The 24,579-nt window shown below is 45.8% G+C and overlaps 1 non-coding gene and 1 pseudogene across 1 annotated transcript; both read right to left on the minus strand.

Moving 5' to 3' along the window:
- Positions 1–5,538: 5,538 nt before the first annotated feature.
- On the minus strand, positions 5,539–5,716 carry LOC136574160 (U2 spliceosomal RNA; annotated as a pseudogene).
- Positions 5,717–13,749: 8,033 nt separating this feature from the next.
- Positions 13,750–13,948, minus strand: LOC136574170 (U2 spliceosomal RNA). Its single transcript, XR_010786275.1, has one exon. It is a non-coding gene; the product is annotated as a U2 spliceosomal RNA (small nuclear RNA).
- Between the last annotated feature and the right edge of the window lie 10,631 nt (positions 13,949–24,579).

The following is a 24,579-nucleotide window of genomic DNA, read 5'->3' on the forward strand; positions in this document are numbered from 1 at the left end:
GCACATCAAGAGCAGGTTTTTTGGAAAAAACTTTCTTAAAAAAGAACCTAGAACACTTTTCATCCTGTTCCATTTTTTCTAGTTTGGCCCTGTACATTATCCCTCTCCCTTTCTCTATCATATACGCATTAATCTCTCTTCTCACACATACCAACTCATTCTGCACATCCATACCACTTTCTCTCAACTTATACAACAAACATAATCGGGCATTCAGTTTGGCAAGCTCCTCCCTCCTCCGTGCTGCCAGCTTATATCCAAGTGTCTTGAAGAACCTCTTTGTTTTCCCCTTGACCCACTCCCACCACAGTAATATGTTTGTAAAGTCTCTCTTTCTCTCACACCACCTCTTGTACTCACACTCATACTGACTGCGGACGTCCTTATCCGCCAAGTGGCTGATGTTTAATTTCCACAGCCCCCTCCCATGTATACCCCTCACATTCACATCCAACTCACATACCAGGCACTCATGATCCGAGAACACCACCGGCTTCTGCTGGTAAAACAACGGCACCAAATTATCTGAAATAAAACAATAATCCAAACAAGAATGGATCCCCCCTCTGTCCGAGTGATACGTATTTAACTTAGGATTAATATTACACAAAACTTGCATATCCTGCATATGAAAATCACTTGTTATTTCGGACAGGGTTTTACCGGAAATATCAAAGGCTTTTTTGTTAATGTCACAATTCATGTCACCAATCATAACGACCGGCATTCTACCTTGAATAAAAAATTTCATTTTTTCAAATAGCAACTTTCTTTCATTTTTGTCATTTGGCGCATACACATTAATCAGCAAAAACCTGCTGCCCCTGTAGGTCATAACAGCGGACAGACATCTACCCTCTTCAATAATCATATAGCTTTCTAGCTCCACCCCACCTCCCTTAACCAGAATACCAACACCATCATTTTTGTTTTGGGCACTCCCCGACCAGACAGCCTTTCCATAAGGCCACTCATCCTCCCTTAACCCTCCCACAATCCCACACTCCTGCAAGCAGATCACTTGTGCTTTCTCCTCTTTGAGGAGATCCAATATTGCATTTCTCCGGGCCTTGTTTTTAAACACCCGCACATTCTGGGATAGAATCACAAACCCCATTTCAGCAGACCTTACACTTTGCACAACTTAAACATCAGAGCAAGTCTTTGCCCCATGTAATGTCTTATCTATACATCTGCATCACTGCCCACAGAACCTTCACTGTCTTCCTCCACCTCCTCCAGCGGGTTGCTGGTTTCCATCTCTTCCACCTTTTTCCTCGTATACTTTCTTTTCTTTTTTCTATCTTCTGCCACCTCTGTGAACTCCTCCTCGCTTGTGCTGTACCCACCACCCTCCCTTTTACACAAAGCGGTCCCTGGAGATGAATCAGCAGAACATTCAGGTGAGGAAAACTGGCCAATATTAGCAGGGTCAGAGGGATGGGTGGGGCTCCCCACGCTCTCAATCACCTCCTCCAGGTGTCTTATTGCCTCAGACACCTGGGTCTCAGCCACAGTAGGAACGTCCATGCTTTCCACAGGTGCTGCCTTTTTAACTACGATCTTCCTCCTTATGCTCGGGCCTTCTCTAGCCACCTCCTCTGCAGTTGCAGCCCTCTGCTCTTTCTTCTCCTGCCTCCTTCCAGCCACCTCCTTAGCAGTTGCTGCCCTCTGCTCCTTCTTCTCCTGCCTCCTTCCAGCCACCTCCTCAGCAGTTGCTGCCCTCTGCTCCTTTTTCTCCAGCCTTTCAGCAGTTGCTGCCCTCTGCTCCTTTTTCTCCAGCCTCCTTCCAGCCACCTCCTCAGCAGTTGCTGCCCTCTGCTCCTTTTTCTCCAGCCTCCTTCCAGCCACCTCCTCTGCAGTTGCATCCCTCTGCTCCTTCTCCTCTCTCTTTCCAGCCACCACCTCTGCAAACGATGGCCTCTGCTCATTCTCCTCCCTCCTTCCAGCACTTGTGCTCTCCTCAGCAAACAGCCTGGTTCCCCTGCAGTCTTTGTACATATGCTCATACGAGCCACAGAGGTCACATGCCTTAGGCTTGGGGCAACTGCCCGAATGATGTCCAGTGCCTTGGCAGTTTTTGCACACCTGCCCCTTGGTACATTCAGAGCTCACATGCCCAAATTCACAACAGTTGCGACAGTATCTGGGTTGCCCAGGGTATGACAGATACCCCCTGTTGCCGGCAATTGAAAAATTTGCAGGTGGGTGCTTCACACCACCGATACTGCTTGTACTCATCCGGAATTTAACATAGAATTTGTACTTGCAGTTAAATATTCCCAGTACATTCTGCTGCCTCTCACCTCCTCTCACCTGTTCACATTGTCGTTTCAGTAAGCTGGTAATCAGTTGGACATCTGTGAACGGGTTGTACACATGGACAATCAAGGGTTTTTCACAAATGCCAAACAGCGGTGTTACCTTCACCCCTTGCAGGTAATCCTCGTTGTGGTGATTGCGCAGCCATTCAAAGGCATTAAGGCAGGAGTACTCATCAACAAAAGTAATGTCATAGGTACCTTGTCGGGGGAAGTCTTGTATGCTGAAGAATTGGTCTGTGGAAAGTCCAGCTTTCTCCAGGAGAATATCTCTGACGAGGTAAACCAGGCTGTTCTTGCTTGAATCGCTCGGGTCAACATCCAGACGGATAGAGTTCTTCAGTCCAAACATCCTTAGAAAGAAACTGTCGGTCCACGAACCACAGAAAAGGTTTGCACTAGGCAAAAGTCGCTGGGTCCACCCAGGACACTCGCACCCCTGACCAAGCCCAAGCTTACACTTGAGCTTAGCCAAAAGGCCGAGAAGCGATAAGCCGTAACGGGTTTCACCTGTAGCCCGGTCCGCCCAACTCCACTTCCAAGGCTTGAGGCAACACGCTCAGCCAGCACTCTGGGCGCACCCATAATGCACCCAGGCAGCTGGGAGAGTTTGTAAAACTTTCCATAGCCCCACGCCTTCTCAACCGCGCCCAGCCTCACACCCTCAGTCCTTCCTCTTGCACCGTGCTCACGCATCCTAGGCTTGCAGAGCCTGCTGCTGCTGCTGCAGGACTCGTCAGCTCCCTACAAAGGATGGTTAAGCCGGCGATGACACTAGAAGCAAGCACTAGTTTCTCTCTGAAGGTGCGTCGGCCGGTCGGTTGGAGGGATCTCTTCGGCCGGCCGCATTTCGAGTGGGGACGGATGGAAACTTTTTACCTAAAATAAGGGAAATTGGCTTCGGCCCCATAGGGCTTTATTGCCTTCCCCTGGGCCAGCATTAGTAGACCCTAGTAAGGAGAATATTAGAGCGGCATGGTCATCCGAAGAACTTAAAAACATACAGCAGGCCTTTTTTGCCCGCCATACATACATAACTACAGATTTTATATTTTTTTTTACATATATACATTATATATATACACATTATATATATATATATATATATACATTATATATATATATATATACATATATATACATATATATGTATATATATATATATATATATATATATACACACACACAAACACACACACACACACACACACACACACACAATCTTAAATCTATCTTTAATCTATATCTACAAAATCTGTAATTTAGAAATAATCCATATCTATATTCTACATAATTAATAAAGATAGATAGATAGATAGACTCACATACATACATACATACATACATACATACATACATACATACTGTATGCAATTGAGCCAGGTGTTTGGAAGGCTGACGATGTCACTCCTTTGTGATGTCATGAGCCAGGTGTATGGCAGGCTGATGTCACTCCATTGTGATGTCATCAATTTAGAAGCATTAATACCGGGCTTGGCAGCCATTTTAGTCAGTCTCTGCTGCAGCTGGGAGACGGGAGATGGTCTTTATTTCCACCAAGAAGCTGCAGAACTACCGGTAACTGCATCATTTTTATTTTATTCAATATAGGTTTTATTGGTTTCATGGAGGGGGGGAAACTTTTGCCTTATCTCAAAGCAATGTAAAAATAACTTTGACAATGAAACCTAATAAATAAATTTCGAGTTGAACTATATCATGTTTGTCTGTGATATTTTATAAGGTCTACAAACAGGGGAATGAGGGGAGGGTAAGGGGGGGGAGTGGTAAGGGAGGGTAGGTATCTATGACACGGGAGAAAGAGAAAATAAAACAAAAAGGGGGGGGGCGGGCTCCGGGATTGTTGTTTCTCTTTACGATTGTGGTTTAAACGTGTTACTCACATGTCCCTGTCTGTAACCACCTAGTAAATAGGGGTTAGCTCCGGGCATCTATCCATATCGCCCAGGTGTGATACATTTTATCATAGCCTGACGGCTCATCTAGAAGCCTCATTCTCTCCATACGCTCTATTTCGTGGATCATTGTTATTTTTAGCGGAGTGCATTTTTTATGCAGCACACAAGGGGGAGACAGCGGCCTACCAAAATCTAGTTGGCTGCTGTTGTGGCTTTCTTTTTTTTAAAAAAAAAAGGTAGGTTCCGTTCTTCCATGGTGAGAAATAGGCAGGGAGGTTCCGTTTTTGCCAGCTGGGGAATGCTTATAGGCAAGGCCTTATCCCTGGTGGTGCATGTAACGTCAGACCACGTTTCAGCATTCAGTCAGTCAGTGGCTGAGAAACGAGCTCCATGCAAGTTTAAATTAAACAGACACATTTCTTTCTTTACTGTATTGACTGCGGTCTGTAATCGAGCGGTTGAACTGTTTCTGTGTCCATGCAAAGTAGATGTCCGTTCGTTGGACTTCTTTGCTCCCCGAGTGTTGCTCCATCTCTAAGCGTTGGCCTGGATCTTCATGGACGAATACTGCCCATCCCACGTGGAGCGTGTATCTCAGCCCGCGTGGAGTGCTGCAGTCCAATGAGGTATTCTGTGCTACATAGCAAGCCTCGGCCCTGTGTGATTGGGGGTCCGCTGCTGTCTGTCCACTCTGAAGCGCGCATCCTTGGCCGGCCTGGCGGCCGCTTTTCGACTACCAGCGACTGCAGGTCACTCACACAGGCAGGTTGGAATGGCCTAGCATTATCCTGATCCGGAGGTGTAACTAGAAGCTGCAGGGCCCCAGTACAAAGTCTGGAACTGGGCCCCCAAACTATAAAGCTTCATTGATAGCATTGGTTTACAATGTGGGGAAGAGAGACTTTATGGGCCCCCTAGGGCTCTGGGCTCCAGGTGCGACCGCACCCCCTGCACATACACCCATGACCCGAATACGTGGAGCATACAGACGCAGGCTGCCAGGATACGCTGTGCCTGCCCCGATGTTTCCAACTTGGCTATTAGCGCAGCGGTAGGTACGAACTATAGAGTGCGGCTGCCATATGAACTGGTGTGTGTGTGTGTGTTTTGCTTCCAGTTGTACCTGTGCTGTGCACACTCTGGCAGACGCAGCTGCTCAGTGGATACAATGTTGCGAGCAGACGGGCTGAGTGTCAATCAAAGTGCTTGGGTGGTGGTAGCAGCAGCCGCCGCCACAGCTGCGCTGCACCTCTTGCTCGTCGGTTTTGTTTTTCTGCTTTTGGAAACTGTTGTAGGAAAGGGGGTGCACCGGTCCTGGAGGTACTGCAATACCAGGTCAATGCGTGGAGTGGACAGAGCAAGCTCTTTTTCCAGCTCCCTGTTCTAAAAATCCATTTAATATATGGTCCTTAGATAGGGGACGTATCAGATATTAAACTGATAAGAACAGATTTTTTTTTTAAGTTGACAAGCCCTCCATATGGGGGGCGTTTTTATTTACACAACATATATTTACATAGACATGTTTTTAAAAGATGTTTGTCCATAGTACATTAAAAACACATTAAATAACATATTTAAAACATACCATTTAAAACATTTGTCTACATACAATACACGTTGTAAAAACCATTCCGAAACAGCCTAAAATTCACATAAAAAGGGCACTTGGTGGCATCATATTATGGAACTCCATTCTGATAAAAGCCATTTCCTTGCTAAAATTGGAAAATTTTTCCTATCCACTATGTAGTATTGGTGCATCTCGTTAAGACTGATGGATAAAATGTCCTTCACAGATAAAATCTCGTGCTTAAAAACTAAAATGTTCCTGGCCTTCCATAGAGCTGCTTTGACCGAGTTGACCATCTTCCATGCCATAATTCTCTGCGTCTGTGTGGGGCATTCCAGGCATCCATATAAAACAGCGTCCAGTGAAAGTCTCTTTATTCCAGTTATTTTAATCATTAGCGGTAAAATCTTGGTCCAAACTCTCTCGGCAATAAAACAAGTCCATAACAGATGGGTTGTCGTCTCGTCTTCTCCACATCTAGGTCTTGGGCATGCGGCAGTGTTGGTCAAACCTCTACGATGCCGGAATGCCCGGCATGGAAGACAGTCATGGACGCTGCTCCAGGCCAGGTCTTTCTGTGAATTAAAAATATAATGGTTAACCATTGTCCATGTCTCTTTGCCTCTCTTTTCGTTAAAATTGCTTACTTGCACATAAAAACCACTTTCTTTAATATTCTTTAAAATAATTTTACTGTTCATTAAAACTTGTGTGCTTTTCCCAGTAAAATCATATAAAATGGCTATGTTTTCTAAAATCTTATATTCATGGGGCAGATTAAAAGAATAAGGGGAATTTAAAACCGTTTTAAACCATCCATTCCTCCTCATAAAATAGCCAGTATTATATCGGATAAAATAGGACCAATAGTGGTTTTTAAAAAGGGCACCAATACACAAACTAAAATACTTTGTATATAAAAAGGCTTTAAAATCAGGGAAATCTTTTCCTCCCATCTCCTTCGGCTTCATTACGATTTCCCTGCTGAGTTTTTCCATCTTGGAGTTCCATAAAAATGTGAAGCATGCCTTTACAATTTTATTAAAAACTCTGCCAGGAGGGGGAAACACCAAACTAAGATACAATAAAATGGGTAAAATCACTGACTTTGTGATTAAAACCCTCCCCTCCATGGTCAGCTGCCGCATGCTCCACATACAGATTTTTTTGTTAATTTTTTGTGCCACCAAGTCCCAGCTGTTAAGTCCTCTGTTATCCTCGTTGAAGGAGACTCCTAAAATCTGCACTGAGTCGGACACAGGAATGGGGACATCTGGCAAGGGCAGGTCCCCAATATTTAAAATACTACTTTTGTTAAAATTTACCTTAAAACCCGAGGCGCAGCAATAAAACTCAATCTGTCTTATAGCCTTCTGGATCGACAGGGTGTCCCTTCCAAGTATTGCCACATCGTCCATGTACCCCACTACTTTAGCCTCGATTCCCCCCCCCCCCCCCCCCCCCGCCGGGCAGGGGGATCCCACGGATCTGCTTGTCCCGACGTATGGTGCATAAAAGAGGCTCTAGTGCGCATATAAAAAGTAGTGGGGACAAGGGACACCCCTGCTTCACCCCGGAGTTTAAAAGCACTTCCTGTGTCCTAAAACCGTTTACTAAAATTCTGCTCGTGCAATTATTGTAAAACGCTTTTAAAGACCGTAAAAAACCTTCCGGTATACCCATTCTCTCTAAAACCTTAAAAAGATAAAAGTGGGACACACGGTCAAAGGCTTTTTCAAAGTCTATAGTTAAAATTGCCATTTTCCCGTTCCTGGACTTTGTGTTACTAATACAATCTTTTAAGAGGTTAAGATTCTCCCATATGGCCCTCCCGGGCACCCCACAGACCTGGTTGGGGTGTACAATTTTACTTGCTACGGTCTTGAGTCTATTTGCGCATATTTTTGCCATTATCTTGTAGTCACTGTTCAGAAGGGTGATCGGTCTCCAGTTCTTGATGTCGGTCTTGTCTCCTTTCTTGTATAAAAGAGACACGTCACCCTTCTTCCAGGACCCCGGGAGGGCTTTAGACATAAAAACCTCAGTAAAAAGGGAGAAAAGGTCATCCTTAAAAATACCAAAAAAGGTGACATAAAACTCTATGGGTATACCATCGGGCCCAGGCACCTTACCTGGTTTAAAACTTTTGATTGTGTCTAAAATCTCCTGTTCTGTGATGTCCCTTAATAAAATCTCACGAGAACCAGGATCTAAAACGTCAGTGATCTCCTTCAACGAGTCATTCATGAAATCAACGTCAACAGACTTAGTATTAAAAAGATCCGCATAAAACTCATACACTTTCTTTAAAATACCCTGTATGTCCTTGGTGCCACCGAGATCATCGAGGACTGTGCGCTTGTCTCTTATCTTCTTAAAGAAGTACCTGGAGCAGGTCTCGTTCTCCTCCAGGTGTTGTACTTTGGAACGGAAGATGATTTCTTTTCCCCTCTGCTCCAGGCACCGGGCGATCTCCTTCTTCACCTCGATGATCTCGTGGTCCACCTCTATATCATGCTCGCGGAACTTATACAGTGTTTGCAGGCGAGTGTTCAGGTTGGAATAAAATGTATGTTTTTCTTTAGCTTTGGCGATCCCAACCTTGATAAAAAAGTTTTTAATTTTTAGTTTCATCATCTCCCACCACTGGCTGGTGGGAGTGTTGGGATCTTTTACTCGCCTGCAGTCTTTATAAAAGGTGATAAAATCAGATAAAACCTGCGGATCTTCTAAAAGGGACACGTTAAACTTCCAGGCATTCTTACCGGATTTTCTCTTAAAAACGGTATCGACTTTAAAATATAAAAGCTTATGGTCAGAGAAAACATTGGTAAAAAGGTCACATCTAAAAGGCAGTACTTGGTAAGAGCAGAACATAAAATCTATCCTGGAGCTGCACAGTCTGTTGCTCCAGGTGATGCCGGCTTCCTCTGATGCGTTGGGATTAAATTTTTTAAAAGCGTCAGTGAGCTTACTGTCTAAAATCACATTTTTTAATATAGATGAGGTCTTGTCATAATTTCTGCTCACTGAGCTAGAAAGCCGGCGTTCCCCCTTTAAAATACAATTAAAATCACCTGCTAAAATCAGGGGTTCTGAATCGTTAATAAAAAGGGGTAAAATCTCTAGCATCTCTGCTCTTTCATTTTTATCTGTTGCACCATAAAAGTTTAAAAACTGCCACTTAATACCATTGATAAAAGCTTTGACCAATAAAACTCTGCCTGGTAAAATTTCATTAATAACGTCAATTAAAACGTTACCCTTAAAAAGAATGGCGACCCCCGCCGATCTGGTCTCGTTAGAGCCGGACCAGACCGACGGTCCATGTACCCAGTCATCTTGGTATTTTTTATACTGGGCCCTATGCGGGATCCCGCACTCCTGTAGGAAAAAAACGGAGGCAGCAAAAATAGTCAGATAGCTGAAGAGGGCGACCCTCCTCACGTGGCTCTCGATGCTTCTGACATTAAAAGTGAGTCCCGATAGAGCAGCCATTGGAGACTAGGGATATGCGTGGGTCTTCTCTTTAGAAGTCTCCGGGCAAGCCAAAGACCTCACTGGCACTCTCACACCCCCCCCCCCCGCATCCGAATCTATCGTGAACGGTGATGCTGGAGAGGAACCTACCTCACTTAGTGGGCCCCCTACGGTGCCCGAGAGAGGGATCTGCGTAAGATCCCAAATCGACTCGATCACCTCCGGAATCTCCATGGGGGCTGGCAGGCCAGCTTCCGTGACCGTTTCTGTCCCCTCAGTCGGGGTGGGTACTCGGATCGCTTCCGACTCTGCCTCCTCGGAGGTGACCGCCCGTGCCCTCTCCTGGTCAGGAGGGGGCGGGGCACTCTGGGATGGCACTGCAGGGGGTACTTCCACCGGGATCTCCGGTGTTCCCCCCTGCACCACCTCCGAGTACAGCCTACCACCCGAGCCTTTCCTCCTTTTTTGTGTCGCTGCCGCCGTGCCCCCAGGGTCCTCCGCCTCGGGCACCGCCTGAGCGGGCACCTTGGGAGGGCCTGGACCGGCTTCCCCGGCTCTGCCACCTCTACCGGTTTCCCGGGAGGGAGAGCCAGTCCGCCGGTCACTCACCCTCCTCTTAATGCTCTGCTGCTCCTTGCCACCTTGTGGGGGCCCACTGGAGACCTCCATCTCCTCAGGCTCCTCTCCCTGGGGGGGTGCTGCTTGGTCTTTTGGCTGCCCTGGCCGCTCCTCGGTCCGGGTCGCCCTTGCTGCTCCGTCTTCTGTGCTCTGTGGGGGCAAAACGTGTAGAGGTGACCAACACCGCCGCAGAAATAGCATCCTTTGCCTTTTTTGCACCCGCTTGTCTCATGATCAGTACCCCCACATTTCTTGCAAGTACTCGCACAGGAATCTTTTTGGTGACCGTATGTTGAACAAATCCTACAGAAGTCAGGCATTCCCGCAAAGTATAGGTCGCCATTCACTTTGCCCAATTTAAAACGCGCAGGCGGTATGATCACTCCCCCCGGCCAACTGGGGTCACTTACACACGTGGCCTGGAATCGCCACTTCGAGGTCCAAATACCAAACTCGTTCATAATCTTTCCCATACATCTGACTGATTTAAAATAACGTAAAAGGAAGTCCTCGACCTCTTTTACATCAATGTAGGGAGAATACATTTTAATCACCACAAGTTTGGTTATGTCGAGGACGTGCTCGACCAGCAAGACACCCTCAAGCTTCGGATCTTTTCTAATCGGGATAGCTGAGACCAAGTCTCTAAAGATGCCCGCTTCGGTCAGGGTCACGTCATAGATCCGTTGCTTGGGGTAGTCTTGGATCGCTAAGATCTCTCGTTTCTGCACCTTGAAAACTCCTTGCAGCACGTCCTCGACCACATACTTCAGACCACGTGTGTCCGCACTATCTGAAAAAGAGACACGTACAGTGTTCTTGATCCGCGCATTTGCCGGTATTTCTTGTGGGCTTTCGCCCATGTTTGAGAAAATGGTGAGTCACAACCAACCGCTTTGTGACACACACAATAAATAGGAAGCGCCCTCTCCTGGCCCAGAGACCAGAAGAGGCAGGGGGATCGCAAGTCGTTTACCCTGGGACTAATCCCTCTCCCCGATAGCAGCAGGCGGGTGAAGCCCACCGGAGTGGGCGATCCCGCCAGGCAGAGGAGAGGGGTACCCGAGTTACCTCCTGACTAAGACCGCCTGTACCAGGTACACTTGATCTTAGCCAAAAGGCCGAGAAGTGATAACCCGAAATGGGTTTCACCTGTAGCCCGGCCCGCCCAACTCCACTTCCAAGGCTTGAGGCAACACGCTCAGCCAGCACTCTGGGCGCACCCACAATGCACCCAGGCAGCTGGGAGAGTTTTTAAACTTTCCATAGCCCCGCCCCACGCCTTCTCAACCGCGCCCAGCCTCACACCCTCAGTCCTTCCTCTTGCACCGTGCTCACGCATCCTAGGCTTGCAGAGCCTGCTGCTGCTGCTGCAGGACTCGTCAGCTCCCTACAAAGGATGGTTAAGCCGGCGATGACACTAGAAGCAAGCACTAGTTTGTCTCTGAAGGTGCGTCGGCCGGTCGGTTGGAGGGATCTCTTCGGCCGGCCGCATTTCGAGTGGGGACGGATGGAAACTTTTTACCTAAAATAAGGGAAATTGGCTTCGGCCCCATAGGGCTTTATTGCCTTCCCCTGGGCCAGCATTAGTAGACCCTAGTAAGGAGAATATTAGAGCGGCATGGTCATCCGAAGAACTTAAAAACATACAGCAGGCCTTTTTTTCCCGCCATACATACATAACTACAGATTTTATATTTTTTTTACATATATACAGTACATTATATATATATACACATTATATATATACACATTATATATATATATATATATATACACACACATTTTATATATATATATATATATATATATATATATATATATATACACACACACACACACAAACAATCTTAAATCTATCTTTATTCTATATCTACAAAATCTGTAATTTAGAAATAATCCATATCTATATTCTACATAAATAATAAAGATAGATAGATAGATAGATAGACTCACATACATACATACATACATACATACTGTATGCAATTGAGCCAGGTGTGTGATGTCATGAGCCAGGTGTATGGCAGGCTGATGTCACTCCATTGTGATGTCATCAATTTAGAAGCATTAATACCGGGCTTGGCAGCCATTTTAGTCAGTCTCTGCTGCAGCTGGGAGACGGGAGATGGTCTTTATTTCCACCAAGAAGCTGCAGAACTACCGGTAACTGCATCATTTTTATTTTATTCAATATAGGTTTTATTGGTTTCATGGAGGGGGGGAAACTTTTGCCTTATCTCAAAGCAATGTAAAAATAACTTTGACAATGAAACTTAATAAATCAATTTCGAGTTGAACTATATCATGTTTGTCTGTGATATTTTATAAGGTCTACAAACAGGGGAATGAGGGGAGGGTAAGGGGGGGGAGTGGTAAGGGAGGGTAGGTATCTATGACACGGGAGAAAGAGAAAATAAAACAAAAAGGGGGGGGGGGGGGCGGGCTCCGGAATTGTTGTTTCTCTTTACGATTGTGGTTTAAACGTGTTACTCACATGTCCCTGTCTGTAACCACTTGGTAAATAGGGGTGAGCTCCGGGCATCTATCCATATCGCCCAGGTGTGATACAATTTATCATAGCCTGACGGCTCATCTAGAAGCCTCATTCTCTCCATACGCTCTATTTCGTGGATCATTGTTATTTTTAGTGGAGTGCATTTTTTATGCAGCACACAAGGGGGAGACAGCGGCCTACCAAAATCTAGTTGGCTGCTGCTGTAGCTTTCTTTTTTTTAAAAAAAGGTAGGTTCCGTTCTTCCATGGTGAGGAATAGGCAGGGAGGTTCCGTTTTTGCCAGCTGGGGAATGCTTATAGGCAAGGCCTTATCCCTGGTGGTGCATGTAACGTCAGACCACGTTTTAGACATGCAGCAGCAGCATTCAGTCAGTGGCTGACAAACGAGCTCTATGCAAGTTTACATTAAACAGACACATTTCTTTCTTTACTGTATTGACTGCGGTCTGTAATCGAGCGGTTGAACTGTTTCTGTGTCCATGCATTGAATAAAGCAATACATCCTTGTAAAGTAGACGTCCGTTCGTTGGAGTTCTTTGCTCCCCGAGTGTTGCTCCATCTCTAAGCGTTGGCCTGGATCTTCATGGACGAATACTGCCCATCCCACGTGGAGCGTGTATCTCAGCCCGCGTGGAGTGCTGCAGTCCAATGAGGTATTCTGTGCTACATAGCAAGCCTCGGGCCTGTGTGATTGGGGGTCCGCTGCGGTCTGTCCACTCTGAAGCGCGCATCTGGGGCCGGCCGGGCGGCCGCTTTTCGACTACCAGCGACTGCAGGTCACTCACACAGGCTGGTTGGAATGGCCTAGCATTATCCTGATCCGGAGGTGTAACTAGAAGCTGCGGGGCCCCAGTACAAAGTCTGGAACTGGGCCCCCAAACTATAAAGCTTCATTGATAGCATTGGTTTACAATGTGGGGAAGAGAGACTTTATGGGCCCCCTGGGGCTCCGGGCTCCAGGTGCGACCGCACCCCCTGCACATACACCCATGACCCGAATACGTGGAGCATACAGACGCAGGCTGCCAGGATACGCTGTGCCTGCCCGATGTTTCCAACTTGGCTATTAGCGCAGCGGTAGGTACGAACTATAGAGTGCGGCTGCCATATGAACTGGTGTGTGTGTGTGTGTTTTGCTTCCAGTTGTACCTGTGCTGTGCACACTCTGGCAGACGCAGCTGCTCAGTGGATACAATGTTGCGAGCAGACGGGCTGAGTGTTAATCAAAGTGCTTGGGTGGTGGTAGCAGCAGCCGCCACAGCTGTGCTGCACCTCTTGCTCGTCGGTTTTGTTTTTCTGCTTTTGGAAACTGTTGTAGGAAAGGGGGTGCACCGGTCCTGGAGGTACTGCAATACCAGGTCAATGCGTGGAGTGGACAGAGCAAGCTCTTTTTCCAGCTCCCTGTTCTAAAAATCCATTTAATATATGGTCCCCAGATAGGTCCCCTAGGTCAGATATTAAACTGATAAGAACAGATTTTTTACGTTTACATTTATTGAACTTAGACATAGAAAAACAAGCATAAATAGACATTTCTCAAATCAACATATTCCACAAATGAAAATTCCACATACTAAGGGCTTTGCTTTTGCCTAAGATCTTCTTATCAAGCAAATAATATACATGCAGTTCACTTATCGCCATTTTAAGACAGTTTTTCCCACTTATGCAGTCTCTTTTAAACAGCAAGATGTTTCTCACTTTCCATAAGGCGTTCTTGACACAATTTAAAGTGCACCATAAGACTCTTTCTTTTTCTTTAGTAAGATTTGGTAACAGTCCGTAAAAAACAACTTCATGGTTCAGAAAATCAAGGCCAGCTAAAAACTTTAAAAGTTGGCTGCATTCTCTCCAAACCTCTTGAGCAAAGTGACAGTTCCACATGACATGTAAAGAAGTCTCATCATCACCGCAATGCTGCCTAGGACAAATGGCAGTGTTGCTGAATCTTCTTCGGTGTTGGAAGTCTCTCGTAGGCAGGCACTCATGTACGGTCATCCAAGCGATGTCCTTGTGCTCATTTGTCAGGTACGGTGCATGTACTCTCTTCCAGATAGAAGCGCATCTGTTGTAGGAGAAATTCAATAGAGGAGTCATGGTTTCCGCCTTCTTGACCTCTAACAGCAGCTTTTTAGCATCTTTTAGATTTCCCATCTCAAAGGAATCCAGATTGTACAGTCTTATAATTTTCTCCAGGATGACCTATTGCTTGGGGGAAAAAATTAGGACTGGAGCGGTCAAAGAAAAAGACATCCACTTACGCTTTCTGAAAATGTGTCCAGCGGCATATCTCAAAAAATAGGACCAGGTATTCTCCAGGAAGATGGTTCTGAGGCAGAGACTGAAAAATTTAGAGTACAGAAATAACTTGACATTGGGCACATTCTTACCTCCAAGATGGTGAGATTTATGCATGGTTTGCCTGTTAAGCTTCTCATACTTGGAGCTCCATATGAACTGGAACAGCATTCTCTGCAATCTTTTCACCGTGATGTCATTGGGAGGGAACACACAACTAAGATATAACATCATTGGAAGCAGGAGGGCTTTGATGATTAGGATCTTACCTTCCAAGGTGAGTCTTCTGAGTTTCCAGAAGTCAAGCTTCCTCTCCAGTTTCCCTTTTACAGCTTCCCAACTCTGGGTTCCCTCATTCTGCTTGTCAAAGGTTACTCCTAGGATCTTTATTGCATCGGACTGCATTTTGAGGTTTGGGATTGTCACGTCCGACCAATTCCCGATAGTGAAGCAGCTGCTTTTGCTCAGGTTTAACTTAAAGGCCGAAGCCTCACAAAAGAACTCTGTCAATCTTATTGCCCTTCTTAGTGCTGTAGGCGAGGTACAAAAGATGGATATGTCGTCCATGTAGCCCAGGACCTTCACTTCTCTGCCTTGACCACCGGGGATAGGAACGCCTCTCACGACTTTGTCTTTCCTGAGCATTGACAGCAAGGGCTCTATTGCGCAAATAAACAAAATTGGCGACAGAGGACAGCCTTGTTTTACTCCTGAGTGCAGAAAAATTTCTTTAGTCAGAGAACCATTTATTGAAATTTTACTAAAAGAGTCTTTGTATAAAACCGCAATTTGCCTAATAAAATCTTCTGGAAAGTGCATTTTTCTTAAAACAGACCATAAAAACTTGCGGGATACACGATCAAAGGCTTTTTGGAAGTCAAGAGACAAAATTGCCAGATTCTGCTGCCTCTCTTGCTGATACCATATTATGTCCCGGATGGTGTTAAGATGTTCTTGCACTCCTCTTCCAGGGACACCACATACTTGGTCAGAATTTATCACTTTTTTTAAAACTCCTTTAAAACGGTTCACCAGGGTTTTGGACATAATTTTGTAGTCTACATTTAGTAATGTGATGGGCCTCCAGTTTTCCAGGTGAGACCTATCCCCCTTCTTAAAAATCATGGAAACAAGTCCGCTCCTCCAAGAAAGAGGTAAAACATCACACTTAAAAGCTTCTTTAAAAACTACAAGTAAATCCACACTTAAAATGTCCCAAAACGTTCTGTAAAACTCCACAGGGAGGCCGTCCCCTCCAGGGGTTTTGCCGTAGGAGAGGCTTTTAGTAGCAGCATCTAGTTCTTGTAAAGTGATATCAGTACATAGCAGCTCTTGATCAGATCTCTCTAGTTGGCAATCTAAAGTGTTTAGTGCATCTTCAGCAAAGGACCAATTCATGGACTTGTCACTAAAGAGCTCTTGATAGTATTCTTGGGCTTTAGTCAGGATGCCATCTGATGAGGTTTCGCCCTCCAGCTCTTTAATTCCTTTGACGCCACAACTTTTTTAAAGAAGAATCTGGTACATTTCTCATCCTCTTCCAGGACTTTAACTTTGGAGTTGTAAATCAGCTCTTTGCCCTTAGAGAGTATCTCTTTAGCTATTTCCTTTTTTGTACTTACAATAATGTCCTCCATGTCTGCACCATGCTCTCTGAGCTTAAAACAGGTCTGAAGCTTTGTGTTGAGCCTCTTGTGCCAGCTGGCTCTCTTCCTTGCTCTGGCGATACTGGCCTTGACAAAAAATTCTTTTATTTTAGTTTTACTGTGTTCCCACCAGTCAAGCAAAGAAACATGGTTGTTTTGCTGATTTTTTAGTTTTTTGTAGAAGGCAACGAATTCTGTTTTTGTGTCTGGGTCTTGTAGTAATGTTGTGTTGAGCCTCCAAACACCCCGAGCTCTATGGAGACTGGGCAGCTCCACTTGCGCAAGGAGCAGCTTGTGATCAGAAAAGATGTTGTTGGTATAATCAATTGACTTGGCGATCACTTGCTCTGTTATGAAGAAAAAGTCAATTCTGGATTTGGAGGTTGTGCTTTCCCAAGTGTATCCTGGGTCAGCTGCGTGTAGTTCATGCCAGACATCTTTAAGTCTGAAGTCCATCAACAAGTCTTTTAGTTGTTTTTCAGTTTTATCTTTGCGTGGCGCATCTGATCCCCATCTCTTCTCACCAGGCAAGATGCAATTAAAGTCGCCACCGACTATTAGCGCAGAAGAACCGGGTAGATAATACTGCAGGTCTTGAAGAAGCTGAGATCTTTCTTCTTTTACTGGAGAGGCATAAATATTCAGTAGTCTAAAGTCTGTTCCCCCAAGGCTGGCATTTATAAGGAGAGCTCGCCCAGGCACAATGTGCAAAAAGGATGTTATTTTAAAGTCATGGGACTTGAACAAGACTCCAACGCCTGTTGACTTGCATTCGTTATCTCCAGACCACACGGAGGGGCCTAGAGTCCAGCTCTCTCTCAGTTCAGCATAGTTCATGTCAAAGTCAATGCCACATTCCTGCAACAAAATTATATCACAGTTCACTGTTGATAAATAAGAAAATAAAGCAGCCCTTCTTGCAGGACTCTTTAAACTCCTCACATTCAGCGAGGCAATCCGGATGTTGCTGGCCATAGGATGATGGTTAGGTGCTGCTATCCGAGTCGGACATTATCCCAACCGTACCCGGGCTTGAAATGTTGCCGGATGGGTCCGAGAACTCTATGTTAATAGGATCCGAAGGGGGTGGATCAGGAGGCAGCTGCAGCCTAGATGGGACTAGCTTGTAGGCTCGAGTAGTGGAAGGAAGCTCAGATGTCTCAGTTGTGGGCTGCATGTTAGTCAGTTTTATGGGCATCTTTTTGACTTTTGCACTGCCTCCCTCCGCCTTTCCTGTTTTCCTCTTCCTCTGTACTTCAAAGTCCATCTCCTCACTTTCTGAGGTCCCACTAGTAAGACCTTTAGCCGCCGCCGAGGAGTCCTCCCCAACCAGGCCCTCTGGAGTCTCTGAGCAGACCACTGGAGTTGTGCGATTGCCAGATGAGCCGGTAGGTTGCTCATTAGATGGATCAGCAGGCTGCTCTTTAGGCGGGTCAGCAGGTCGTTCTTTAGGTGAGTCCACAGGCTGCTCTTTAGGAGGGTCAGCAGGCTGCTCTTTGGGTGGAGGCCTGACTGGTGGCCTCTGCTCCACTGATGTACCGGCAAGGACCGGCTGCCTCCTGAGCGCATCAGCATATGACCTAGGGGTCTTTTTTAATGGACAGTCCTTGAAAGGATGGCCAGGCAGGTTGCAAATATTGCACACAATTTCATTGGGGCAAGCTGCGGTTGCATGCCCCTTCTTGTAGCATTTTTTGCATATAGCCACTTCCTCCTTGCAACTATCATGAGTGTGGCCAAACTCATTGCACTTGCGGCAGAAAAGGGGCATCTCAGGATAGAACAAACGCCCTCGATCTCTGCCAATGGAAAAACTGGATGGAGGGTGATTCAGTCCACCAATTCCCTCCGAATTGCGCTGAAGTTTCACAAAGAATTTATATTTACCAGTCCAGAGTCTCTCGGCATTCAGAACCTTATGGGAAAACCGGACCTCCGAACAATAATTCCATAGGAAGCGGGAGATGTCCTCTAAGTCCACGTGGGGATTGTTCATGTGGACAACCAGCGGTTTCTCACCTCCAGAATACAAGACAACGAAGGTCAGTCCTTTAAGGTCTTCTTCATGCAGACTTGCTTTGATGTAGAAGAAGCAGCTCTGGCAGGCAGATTCAGAGTCCAAGGTGAGGATAAATCGACCAGGAGAATCTTGTAGAGCCAGGATGTCATCTCTCTTCACCTTCAGGATCTCCAGCAGGACTCTTCTCACCAGGAAACTCAGGGAGACTTTCTCACGAACCTCTTCAGCGACGTCGATTTTGAAGGAATTCTTAATGCGCAGGTCACCAGGCTCAGCAAAGCGCACTGAAGCCATCATGCTCACTGCCATTTCAGTAGGGTATTGTCGATCGCCTTCCCAGGAATCTTTGCAGGTCCTCCCCCTATAGCAGCAAGAGGCTTAAGACGAATAAATCCGCCGATGCCTCAGGGCCGAGGGTACGACAAGCTCAGAACTTCCAGCACAGACACTTGGTCTAAGCCAAAAGGCCGAGAAGCGATAACCCAAAATGGGTTTCACCTGTAGCCCAGCCCGCCCAACTCCACTTCCAAGGCTTGAGGCAACACGCTCAGCCAGCACTCTGGGCGCACCCACAATGCACCCAGGCAGCTGGGAGAGTTTTTAAACTTTCCATAGCCCCGCCCCACGCCTTCTCAACCGCGCCCAGCCTCACACCCTCAGTCCTTCCTCTTGCACCGTGCTCACGCATCCTAGGCTTGCAGAGCCTGCTGCTGCAGGACTCGTCAGCTCCCTACAAAGGATGGTTAAGCCGGCGATGACACTAGAAGCAAGCACTAGTTTGTCTCTGAAGGTGCGTCGGCCGGTCGGTTGGAGGGATCTCTTCGGCCGGCCGCATTTCCAGTGGGGACGGATGGAAACTTTTTACCTAAAATAAGGGAAATTGGCTTCGGCCCCATAGGGCTTTATTGCCTTCCCCTGGGCCAGCATTAGTAGACCCTAGTAAGGAGAATATTAGAGCGGCATGGTCATCCGAAGAACTTCAAAACATACAGCAGGCCTTTTTTGCCCGCCATACATACATAACTACAGATTTTATATATTTTTTACATATATACATTATATATATATATATATATATACACATTATATATATATATATATATATATATATATATACACACACACACATACATACACACACACACACAATCTTAAATCTATCTTTATTCTATATCTACAAAATCTGTAATTTAGAAATAATCCATATCTATATTCTACATAAATAATAAAGATAGATAGATAGATAGATAGACTCACATACATACATACTGTATGCAATTGAGCCAGGTGTTTGGAAGGCTGATGATGTCACTCCTTTGTGATGTCATGGCCAGGTGTATGGCAGGCTGATGTCACTCCATTGTGATGTCATCAATTTAGAAGCATTAATACCGAGCTTGGCAGCCATTTTAGTCAGTCTCTGCTGCAGCTGGGAGACGGGAGATGGTCTTTATTTCCACCAAGAAGCTGCAGAACTACCGGTAACTGCATCATTTTTATTTTATTCAATATAGGTTTTATTGGTTTCATGGAGGGGGGGGGAAACTTTTGCCTTATCTCAAAGCAATGTAAAAATAACTTTGACAATGAAACTTAATAAATCAATTTCGAGTTGAACTATATCATGTTTGTCTGTGATATTTTATAAGGTCTACAAACAGGGGAATGAGGGGAGGGTAAGGGGGGGGAGTGGTAAGGGAGGGTAGGTATCTATGACACGGGAGAAAGAGAAAATAAAACAAAAAGGGGGGGGGGGGCGGGCTCCGGAATTGTTGTTTCTCTTTACGATTGTGGTTTAAACGTGTTACTCACATGTCCCTGTCTGTAACCACCTAGTAAATAGGGGTGAGCTCCGGGCATCTATCCATATCGCCCAGGTGTGATACAATTTATCATAGCCTGACGGCTCATCTAGAAGCCTCATTCTCTCCATACGCTCTATTTCGTGGATCATTGTTATTTTTAGCGGAGTGCATTTTTTATGCAGCACACAAGGGGGAGACAGCGGCCTACCAAAATCTAGTTGGCTGCTGCTGTGGCTTTCTTTTTTTTAAATAAAAAGGTAGCTTCCGTTCTTCCATGGTGAGGAATAGGCAGGGAGGTTCCGTTTTTGCCAGCTAGGGAATGCTTATAGGCAAGGCCTTATCCCTGGTGGTGCATGTAACGTTAGACCACGTTTCAGACAGGCAGCAGCAGCATTCAGTCAGTCAGTGGCTGAGAAACGAGCTCCATGCAAGTTTACATTAAACAGACACATTTCTTTCTTTACTGTATTGACTGCGGTCTGTAATCGAGCGGTTGAACTGTTTCTGTGTCCATGCATTGAATAAAGCAATACATCCTTGTAAAGTAGACGTCCGTTCGTTGGACTTCTTTGCTCCCCGAGTGTTGCTCCATCTCTAAGCGTTGGCCTGGATCTTCATGGACGAATACTGCCCATCCCATATATATATAAAATCACTATCTTGGCTAAAATCGTGTACTCACTCGTCAGGTTAAAAGAGTAGGGGGAATTTAAAACCGTGGAGAACCACCCATGTCTTCTCATAAAATAACCTGTGTTAAAACGAATAAAATACGACCAGTAGTGATTTTTAAAAACAGCGCTAAGACACATGCTAAAATATTTCGTTAAAAGAAAAGCTCTAAAATCAGGGAAATCCTTCCCCCCCATGGCTTTGGGTTTTAAAACTATTTCTCTTCTGAGCTTTTCCATTTTGGAGTTCCATAAAAATGTGAAGCATGCCTTTGTGATTTTCTTTAGCAGCCGGTCTGGAGGGGGAAACACCATACTTAAATACAGTAAAATGGGTAAAATAATCATTTTCGTGATTAAAACCTTCCCCTCCAGCGTCAGCTGCCGCATGCTCCACATACACAGTTTTTTGTTTATTTTTTGTGCCACCAAGTCCCAACTGGTAAAACCGTTGTTGAACTCATTAAAGGAGACCCCTAAAATCTGCACGGAATCAGAAGCCGGTACAGGAATGTCCGATAAAAGCATGTCTCCAATATTTAAAATGTTGCTTTTATTAAAATTTACTTTAAAACCGGAGGAGCAGCAAAAATACTGAATTTGTTTCATGGTTTTTTGAATTGAGAGGGTGTCCCTGCAGAGCACCGCGACATCATCCATGTACCCCACTACTTTAGCCTCAATACCCCCCCCACCCGGAAGGGGGGTTCCTCTGATGTGCTTATCAGCTCGTAATGCGCATAAAAGAGGCTCCAGTGCACAGATAAAAAGTAGTGGGGACAAGGGACACCCCTGCTTCACCCCGGATTTTAAAAGGACATCCTGCGTCTTAAAACCGTTCACTAAAATCTTGCTCGTGCAGTCATCATAAAAGGCTCTTAGAGACAATAAAAAGCCTTCTGGTATACCCATCTTCTCTAAAACCTTAAAAAGATAAAAATGCGACACTCTGTCGAAGGCCTTCTCAAAGTCTATAGATAAAATGGCAATTTTGCCATGCCTTGACTTCGTGTCGCTAATGCAGTCCTTTAAAAGGTTTAAATTATCATGTATGGCCCTCCCAGGGACGCCACAGACTTGGTTTTGATGTATGATTTTATGTATGATTTCTTTAAGTCTGTTGGCGCATATTTTAGCCATGATCTTGTAATCGGCGTTTAGAAGGGTGATGGGTCTCCAGTTCTTTATGTCTGTCTTATCCCCTTTCTTGTATAATAGAGACACCTCACCCTTCCGCCATGATCCTGGGAGGCTCTTGGAATTAAAAACTTTTGTAAAAAGAGAATAAAAATCCTCTTTTAAAATTCCATAAAACGTGACATAAAACTCGATGGGTATACCGTCCGGACCAGGCACCTTGCCTGGTTTAAAACTACGTACGGTGTCTAAAATCTCCTGCTCCGAAATATTACGTAATAAAAGGCTCTGGGAGGCAGGGTCTAAAACATTCGTGATCTCCTCTAATGAGTCCTCCATAAAACTTATATCCACACTTTTAGTGTTAAAAAGATCCGCATAAAACCCATGTACCTTTCCTAAAAGACCCTGTACGTCTGTGACTCCATCCAGTTCATTTAAAACACATTTTTTATCTGTGATTTTCTTAAAAAAATACCTGGAGCAGGTCTCATTTTCTTCAAGGTGCTTGACTCTAGAGCGAAATATAATTTCCTTGCCTCTCAGCTCCAGGCATTTGGCGATATCCTTTTTTATATCTAAAATCTCTCTAGTCACATCTATGCCGTGCTCTCTCATCTTGTACAGGGTCTGCAGACGGGTGTTTAAATTAGAATAAAAAGCCCGTTTCTCCTTGGCTTTGGAGATCCCAACCCTGATAAAATAGTCCTTAATCTTAGTTTTCATCTTTTCCCACCACTGGCTGGTGGGAATGTTGGGATCTCTTACCCGTCTGCACTCTTTAAAAAAGGTAATAAAATCCGATAAAACCTGCGGATCTTGTAGAAGGGACACGTTCATCTTCCAGGCATTCTTACTGGTTCTCCTTCTTTCGGCAAGGTTTGCTTTAAAAAATAAAACCTTGTGGTCAGAGAAAGTGTTATTAAAAACGTCAGATCTAAAAGGTTGTACCTGGTGAGAGCAGAAGATAAAATCGATCCTGGAGCTGCAGGTGGTGTTGCTCCAGGTCACGCCGGCCTCTTCTGGTAAAAGCGGGTTGCATGTTTTAAAAACATCCGTAAGCAGGTGATCTGATACGATGTTCTTCAGCATGTTTGAGGTTTTGTCATAGTTCCTGCTTACGGAGTTAGAGAACCGGCGTTCCCCCCTTAAAACACAATTAAAATCTCCAGCTAGAATAAGGGGATAAGAATCATTGATAAAAAGGGGTAAAATCTCCAACATTTCTGCTCTCACCTTCTTTTCCGGAGAACCATAAAAATTTAAAAACTGACATTTCATACCGTTGATAAAAGCTCTGACCAATAAAATTCTGCCTGGTAAAATTTCATAAAAATTTTCAATAAAAACGTTCCCTTTAAAAAGAATGGCGACCCCTGCTGATCTGGACTCGTTAGATCCAGACCAGACTGATGGACCGTGCACCCAATCTTTTTCATACTTTTTATATTGGGATTTGTGCGGGATGCCGCATTCCTGCAGGAAGAACACGGAAGCAGCAAAAATGGTAAGGTAGTTGAACAGGGCAGCCCGTCTCACTTTGCTCTCGAGGCTTCTTACGTTGAAAGTGAGACAGGAAAGGTCCGCCATCATTGAGTGGGTAGAAGGACGGTATCGTATATGCCCACGGTGCTCAACTTAAAAACCACACTCTCCTGCAATACCAGAGACCCTGCTGGAGCTCTCATACCCCCCCCCCCCCCGCATCCGAATCCACTGTGAACAGGGATGATGCTGGAGAGGAACTGCCATCACTCAGCTGGCCCCCCCGGACACCCGAGGCAGGAATGTCTGATAGGTCCCAGATGGATGACATAGGAAGTGTGCCCACCCCAGGGGTTGGCATGTCGGCTTCATGATGCTTGGTTTTCCCCTCTGCAGGGGTGGGTACTTCGCTCTTGGCCACTGCCTTGGAGGTTGCCCCCGCGTCCCCCGCCTGGCAGGCAGGGGCACTGGTGGCTGGCACCTTAGGGGGACCGTCCGGTTTCGCTGCGTCTGCAGGTACTTCCTTAGGTCCCCCCCCGTACCACCTCCGAGTACAAGGTGGCCTTCGAGCTTTTCCGCCTTTTCATGGCTGCCGTGCTTCCCCCGGGGTCTTCTGCCTCGGGTACCCTCGCAGCCGGCGTCTCCTGCGGGCTGGGAACGGCTTCATTTGGACTCTCTTCTGACCCAGGGACCTGGGGGTGGGAGTCCATTGGCCTATCCGCAGCCCTCCTCTTGCTACGCCGCTGCTCTTTTGCTGTACCTTCCTCATTTTGGGGGGGTCTGCTGGTGGTATCCATGTCCTCCGGTTCCTCTCCTTGGGGGGGCGCGGTTTGGTCTGCTGGCTTCCTTGGCTGCCCTCGCTGCTCCGTATTTCGTGCCCTATGGCGACACTCAAAAGAAAGATGACCAACTCTGCCGCATGTATCACATTTTTTTGCCATAGGACACTGGTTGGTCTCATGCTCTGAGCCACCACAATTCCTGCAGGTGACGCCGCAACTGTCTTTCTCATGTCCATATTTTCTACAGTTGCGGCAGTAGGCTGGCATTCCCGCAAAATAGAGGTCGCCACTCACGTTACCCAGTTTA

Source organism: Eleutherodactylus coqui, chromosome 7 (genome assembly GCF_035609145.1).
Source record: "Eleutherodactylus coqui strain aEleCoq1 chromosome 7, aEleCoq1.hap1, whole genome shotgun sequence".
In the NCBI taxonomy this organism is placed as follows: domain Eukaryota; kingdom Metazoa; phylum Chordata; class Amphibia; order Anura; family Eleutherodactylidae; genus Eleutherodactylus; species Eleutherodactylus coqui.